The sequence below is a fragment of the Rousettus aegyptiacus genome, unplaced genomic scaffold (genome assembly GCF_014176215.1).
Source record: "Rousettus aegyptiacus isolate mRouAeg1 unplaced genomic scaffold, mRouAeg1.p scaffold_m13_p_8, whole genome shotgun sequence".
Lineage (NCBI taxonomy): Eukaryota > Metazoa > Chordata > Mammalia > Chiroptera > Pteropodidae > Rousettus > Rousettus aegyptiacus.
Genome location: NW_023416311.1, coordinates 86,544,927 through 86,551,833, shown reverse-complemented (window position 1 = coordinate 86,551,833; position 6,907 = coordinate 86,544,927).

The window sequence follows — 6,907 nt, the reverse complement described above, 5'->3', positions numbered from 1 at the left end:
GGATTTCTGCCCCATTTGAAAGGTGAGTCACATGCTGCCTTAGTCCCTTCTGGCTGCTATAACAAAGTACCATAATCTAGGAATTTATGGTAATTTATTTCTCACAGTTCTGGAGGTTGAAAAGTCCAAAATCGAGGCACCACCAGATTCGGTGTCTGGTGAGAGCCCGCTTCCTGGTTCATTGATGGCCGTCTTCCCACTGTCATCACCTGGTAGAAGGGGCAAGGAAGCTCTCTGGGATCTCTTTTACTAGGGCACTAATCCCATTCATGAGGAGTCTACCCTCATGGCCTAATCACCTCCCAAAGCCCCACTTCCAAATACCATCACAATGGGTATTAGGGTTTAACATATAAATTTGGAGGGGTGGGTACAGACATAGAGTCTAGAGCTGAGACACTCTTGACTTTGTAGTGTAATCACCAGCAACTCAGGTATAATAATTTAAATTACATGTTAAATTAAGGAATGTTCTATTTATATCCAACTCTTACAATCATTGTTTAATCATTCCAGGAAACCAGAAAGAGCATTTGGGAATTTGAAGTTAGGATCTAATCTCTTCCTACTTTTGCAAAAGTCAGAAATACGAGTTATCTCAAATGCTAATGTTTTCCAAAATATGAAATGTAGGTCATCTGTGTTAGATATACCTGAGTTCTTAGTGAAAAGGCAGAATCCTAGTTTCTCTTTTATATCTACTATGTCAAAGTCTTTGGAGGCGGGGTTGGGCATCTTGGTCTTCTACAAGTTCTGATTCTTATGCCCTCTAAATGTTGATAACGGCCTCTGTAATACATAAAGCAGGTGCTGTGAGATCTCATGAGGGGAAGGAACCATCATTTCTGAGCTGCTAACTTGAATGTCACATTGGTTTGATTTCTAGACTGAACGGTCCCCGTGAGTAGAATCTGTCCACTCACACCATTGCATCTTCAACCTAGTACTCATCATAAAGTGAAAACAAACAAGTTTTCTAATAAATTCAGTGAACCAAAAGGTATAATTAAAAAAAAAAAAGAACTTTTGCATGCAGGAATATACTTTGAGATATTTTGAAGGGGCATACTAGGTATTAAACATGGCTCTATTCAACATTTTATTTTCTTTTTGTACTATTGGATCTTACAATGTAAATGAGAGAAGGTTGAAACAACTTTGTATACCAGAATTACAGAGAAATGGTTTAAAACATTGCAACTCTTCTCTAAGTAATATCAACCCATCTAAATTGATCCTCCTCTGCTAAATCTCATGAATAATTCTGTCATGGGAGTAAATGTTAAATCCAGGATACAGTGTCTTTACAAAGTTACTTGCTTAATGACTCCCTGTCTGTATCTGGTATCACAGGAACAAGCAGAAAGTTTATCCTTGTAAGGTGATACTATGAAAGAAAAATAAGTGATGAATCACAACCAGTTAAAATATTTATGCCAAAAGATACAAAGAAATGTAATGACAGGCAAGAAAATACTTTAATACCTGTGATTATTAAAGGCATTCTTTTTAGGTATAATAGTTGCACATGTATTGTTTATTCTCTACTTAGAAAATAAATATTTCATGTTTGTTAATGTTTGGGGGAAAAACCCAGTGTATGAACAAGAAATCTTTTCACAACCCAGAATCAATATAAGTGCTAATGGTTTGATAACTATCCCTCCCCATCACACCACCACAGGTTTCCAAATGTCTTTTTATGTATGTACACACACACATATGCACACACACATTTTTAAAATATACTAAACTTTGGACTTATAATTGCAAATGTATTAAATTAATCCAACAGTATTATTTATCTGTGTTAGCAAATATTCCTCATTTTAACTTAGAGCTCATCCAAGTTATTTAATTGCTCCCCTGTTTTTATAAACCTAGGTCATTTGACAGTTTTACTTTATAAATATATTCTCTGTTGTTTATTAAAGTACATTTTAAGGCATAGCCCTGATGACTATCTTAAGATGAACTCTCAATTTAGAATCGATAATGGTGTGACTATTTGTAGCGCACTTTCTATAAGTCGGACCCTGAGCTTGTAAACATTACCTCTCACAAAATACCTGTGAGATAGATGTTAATTTCCTATTTTACATTCTCAGGGTTAAAAAACTAGTAAGAAGTAAATTCAGAGTTTAAATTCAAGACTGGCCCTTTCCAAAGCCTGTTCTTTTCACATAGATAATGTGTTAGAGAATGTTTGAATAACTTAAGGCCTACCAAATTGCTTTGCAGAAAGCTTAAACTGATTTGTATATACTATATGAATTAATAGTGTTAATTTATTTGAAAAAAAAATTTGTTTTTCTGTTTTTTCTTATTAATAAAGCTAAATCTTTTTCGTATGTTTATTTTCATGTACATTTCTGTGAAAAGTCCATTTTGTTCTTTGCCCATTCTCTTACTCATAGTTCTTTTCTAATTGATTTGCAAAAAAAAATTTCTTTAATTATTTTTCCCATTTTGTCACTTCTTTTTAATTTTTTATGTTATTTTTGATCTACAGAAGAATTGCATTTTTATGGGAAAATATTAATTTTTTTCTATGCTTTTGATGGCTATTATGTTTAGCAAGCAATTCCCTTTCATATGTACATAAAGTTGTTTTTCTATATTATATTTTCATTTTTCACATTTAACTTTAATCCATCTAGAATTCATTTTGATATGAAGTACCATTCGTTAAATATTAATTACATTCCTTATTATTTTGGATTAATCCATATATTTTACATTTTCTGTATGAAAGAGTATATAATCTACAAATAGATTTTTACTTCCTCCCTTCCAACTCATGATTTTAATGTCTTTTCCTTTTCTGACTGCACTTGCAAAACCTCCTATACAGCATACAATTGAAGTAAAGCAGTGAGTAATCTTATCTTGTTCCTCAGTTTATTGTTTTGTACTGGGGAATACTTCTAATAGCAGTGGACTTTCAACATCTCTCTATATATGTGTTTACTTTTTAAATAAATATTTACTGAACACCAATTATTAGTCAACCCTTATTTATGTGCTTAGGATTCAACTATGAACGCAATTTCTAGCTTTGAGGAATTGTTGAATAAATATTATAAATTATCTTTTATAGGTTAGGAAATTTCTTAGCATTATCAGCTTACATTTTTGTCATGAATGTGCTGAATTTTGTCAAATATATTTTTTTCTTTTCTGATTCTCTACCCCTCCCAATTTGTTAAAGTGGTGATCCATGTTTATAGTTTTTCTAATATTAAATCTTCCATTCATTTTCAAAAAAAACCACAATTTGATTGTGACATATTATATTGCCTTTAACAAACAATTTTTTGATAATATTTTTATGATATTTATGATGAGATAAATATGTAAATTTCTTTTACATTTTAATTTACATATCTAATGTTATCAGAGTTATATTGACTTTATATAAAGAAATAGAGATAATTTCTTCGTCTATTTTCTGTAAGAAGTTAGATTGGAAAAATCTGTTTTTTGACAGTTGATAGTACTCCATTGTAAAACCACCTGGAAATAATATTTGCTTTGTAGGAAGACTTATAATTTTATATTTACTTTTATATTTATAGGACTGTTAGGATTTCTATTTTTTTAATCAATTTTATCCACTTCATTTGTTTTGAAATCTGTTGTTATAGATTTATTGACAATATCCTCCTATTCTTTTGAAAAGTTTATTGTTTATGTATTCTTTCATTTTTAAAATTTATGAGTCTATTCTCTAATTTTTAATTTTTTTTTAAGTTTATTGGGGTAACATTGGTTAATACAATTATATAATTTTCAGGTGTACATTATAATTTGACATCTATATATTCTATTGTGTGATTACCACACAGAGTCCAGTTCCCTTCAGTTACCATGTATTTGATCCCTTTTACCCACATCAGCCTCCCCCAGCCCTCCTATATTTTCCTTCCTCCCCCCACCCCCTACCCTCTGGTAACCACTAGTCTATAGTCCATGTCCATGAGTCTCTGTTTGTTCTGTTCATTTGCTGCTTTTAGGTTTATATCCCACATATAAGTGATATCATGTGATTTTCACCTTTTTTTTGTCTGGCTTATTTTGCTTAGCATGATTATCTCGAGGTCTATTCATGTTGTCACAAATGGCAGTATTTCATCTCTTCCTATGGCTGAGTAATATTCCATTGTATATATGTGCCACAGCTTCTTTAGCCAATCATCTGTTGTAGGACACTTTGGTTGCTTCCATGTCCTGGCCATCATGAATAATGCTGCTATGAACATCGATGTTAAAATATCTTTTCAGATATGGGTTTTCAAGTCTTTGAGATAAATACCTAATAGAAGGATTGCTGGATCATATGATAGATCAATTCTTAGTTTTTGAGGAACCTCCATACTGTTTTCCATAGTGGCTGTACCAATTTGCAGTCCTACCAGCAATGTATGAGGGTTCCTTTTTCTCTGCATCCTCTCTAACACTTGTTATTACTTGTCCTATTAATAGTACCTATTCTAACAGGTATAAGATGGCATCTCATTGTGGTTTTGATTTGCATTTCTCTAATAGTTAGTGATGCTGAGCATCTTTTCATATGTTTGTTGGCCATTTGTATGTCCTCTAGGGGAAGTGTCTGTTCAAGTCCTCTGCCCATTTTTTAATCGGATCATTTGTTTTTTGTTGTTATTGAGTTGTATGAGTTCTTTGTATATTTTGGATATTACGCCCTTATCAGAGGCATTGCTTGCAAATATGTTTTCCCATTCAGATGGTTGTCTCTTTACCTTGTCGATGGTTTCTTTTGCTGTGCAGAAGCTTTTTAGTTTGATGTAGTCTCATTCATTTATTTTAGCTTTTACTTCTCTTGCTTTTGAGCTCAAATTCATAAAATCCTCTTTAAGTCCAAGGCCCTTAAGTTTAATTCCTATGTTTTCTTCTATGCATTTTATTGTTTCAGGTCTTATATTCAGGTACTTAAGCCATTTTGAATTAATTTTGGTGTGTGGTGATAGATAACAATCTAGTTTTATTCTTTTGCAGGTGGCTTTCCAATTTTCCCAGCACCATTTATTGAAGAGACTTTCCTTTCTCTACGGTATGTTTTTGGCTCTTTTGTCAAAAATTATTTGCCCATATAACAGTGAGTTTACTCCTGGACTTTCGATTCTGTTTCACTGGTCTGTGTGTCTGTTTTTCTCCCATTATCATGCCATTTTGATTATAGTTGCTTTGAGGTATAATTCGAAGTCAGGCAGATTGACGCCTCCCATCTCATTCTTTTTTCTCAGGATGGCCTTTATGATTCAGGATGTTTCATGCTTCCATACAAATCTGATGAATTTTTGTTCTATTTCTTTAAAAAATACTGATGGGATTTTTATGGGAATTGCATTAAATCTGTATAATGCTTTAGGTAATAAGGTTATTTTAACTATGTTGATTCTTCCAATCCAAGAACATGGAGAATCTTTCCATTTCTTTATATCTTTTTCAATTTCTTTTAATAGGGTCTTGTAGTTTTCATTATACTGGCTGGTCCTTCACATGTTTCACTAAATTTATTCCTAGACATTTTATTCCTTTTGTTGCAATTGCAAAAAGAATTATTTTTTCTGCTTCTTTTTCTAATGCTTCATTATTAGAGTATAGGAATGCTATGGGTTTTTGAACTTTGATTTTTGTATCCAGAGACTTTACTGTATTTGCTTATTGTTTCTAGTAGTGTTCTTATGGAGTCTTTAGGGTTTTCTATATAGAGAATCATGTCATCCACAAATAGAGACAGTTTGACTTCTTCATTTCCTATTTGATTGCCTTTTATATCTTTCTCTTGCCTGATTGAACTTGCTAGGGCATCCAATATTATATTGAATAACAGTGGTTTTTAAATCTTTAAAATGATCATTTTTGTTCTTTTACATTCCATTTTTTTTCTCTTTATTGGTTTGGAATCATATACTTTGTTTTATTCTTATGTTAATTTAACTTAAAATTCTGTCATGCACAGATTAATTAAGAATAAGAAAAGTAATTTTTTTAACTTTCTTTTATTCCATCTCTAATAATCTTACTTTCTTTATGTAGACCTGAGTTTCTGACGTATTATTTTCCTTCTTGAAGAACTTCTGGTAATACATCTGCTGGTAATGGATTGCCCTGTTTTTGTTCGTGTGAGAAAGTCTTATTTCTACTACGCTTTTTAAAAAAGACTTTAATTTTTTTTTTTTTACATCAGTTTTAGGTTCACAGAAAAATTGAGAGGAAGGTACGGATGTTTCCTCTCTATCTCCTGCCCCAAACATGTGCCTGGCCTCCTGCATTATAAACATCCACCACCACAGTGATACATTTGTTACAACAGATAACACATCATAATCACCCAAAATCCACAGTTTACATTAGGGTTCCCTTTTGGCGCTGCATATTCTATGGCTTTGGGCAAGTGTACAATGACATCTACTCATCATTATTGTATCATATGAAGTATATTTACTGTCCTAAAAATACTCTGTGCTTCACCCATTTATTTCTTGCCCCTCACAACCCATAGCAACCACTGATCTTTTTATTGTCTCTACGGTTTTGCATTTTACAGAACATCACATACTTAGAATTATATAGTATGTAGCCTTTTAAGATTAGCTTCTTTTGCTTAGTGATAGGCATTTACACAGTCTTTTCATATTTGCCATGAATTTGGGAATTTCTAAGCCGTTATTATTTCAATTATTTCTTTGCTTCGTTTTCTCTTCTCTTTCTGGTATTCCAATTATTCATATAATACACCTTTTAAATGATCCTACAGTTCTTAGATATTTTGTTGTTGTGGGTTTCTTGTTTTTAATTTTTTTTCTATTTGCATGTTGTATTGGTTTGTATTTGTATTGGTTTCTTAGGGCTACTGTAAGAAATTTTTTGCAAACTTGGT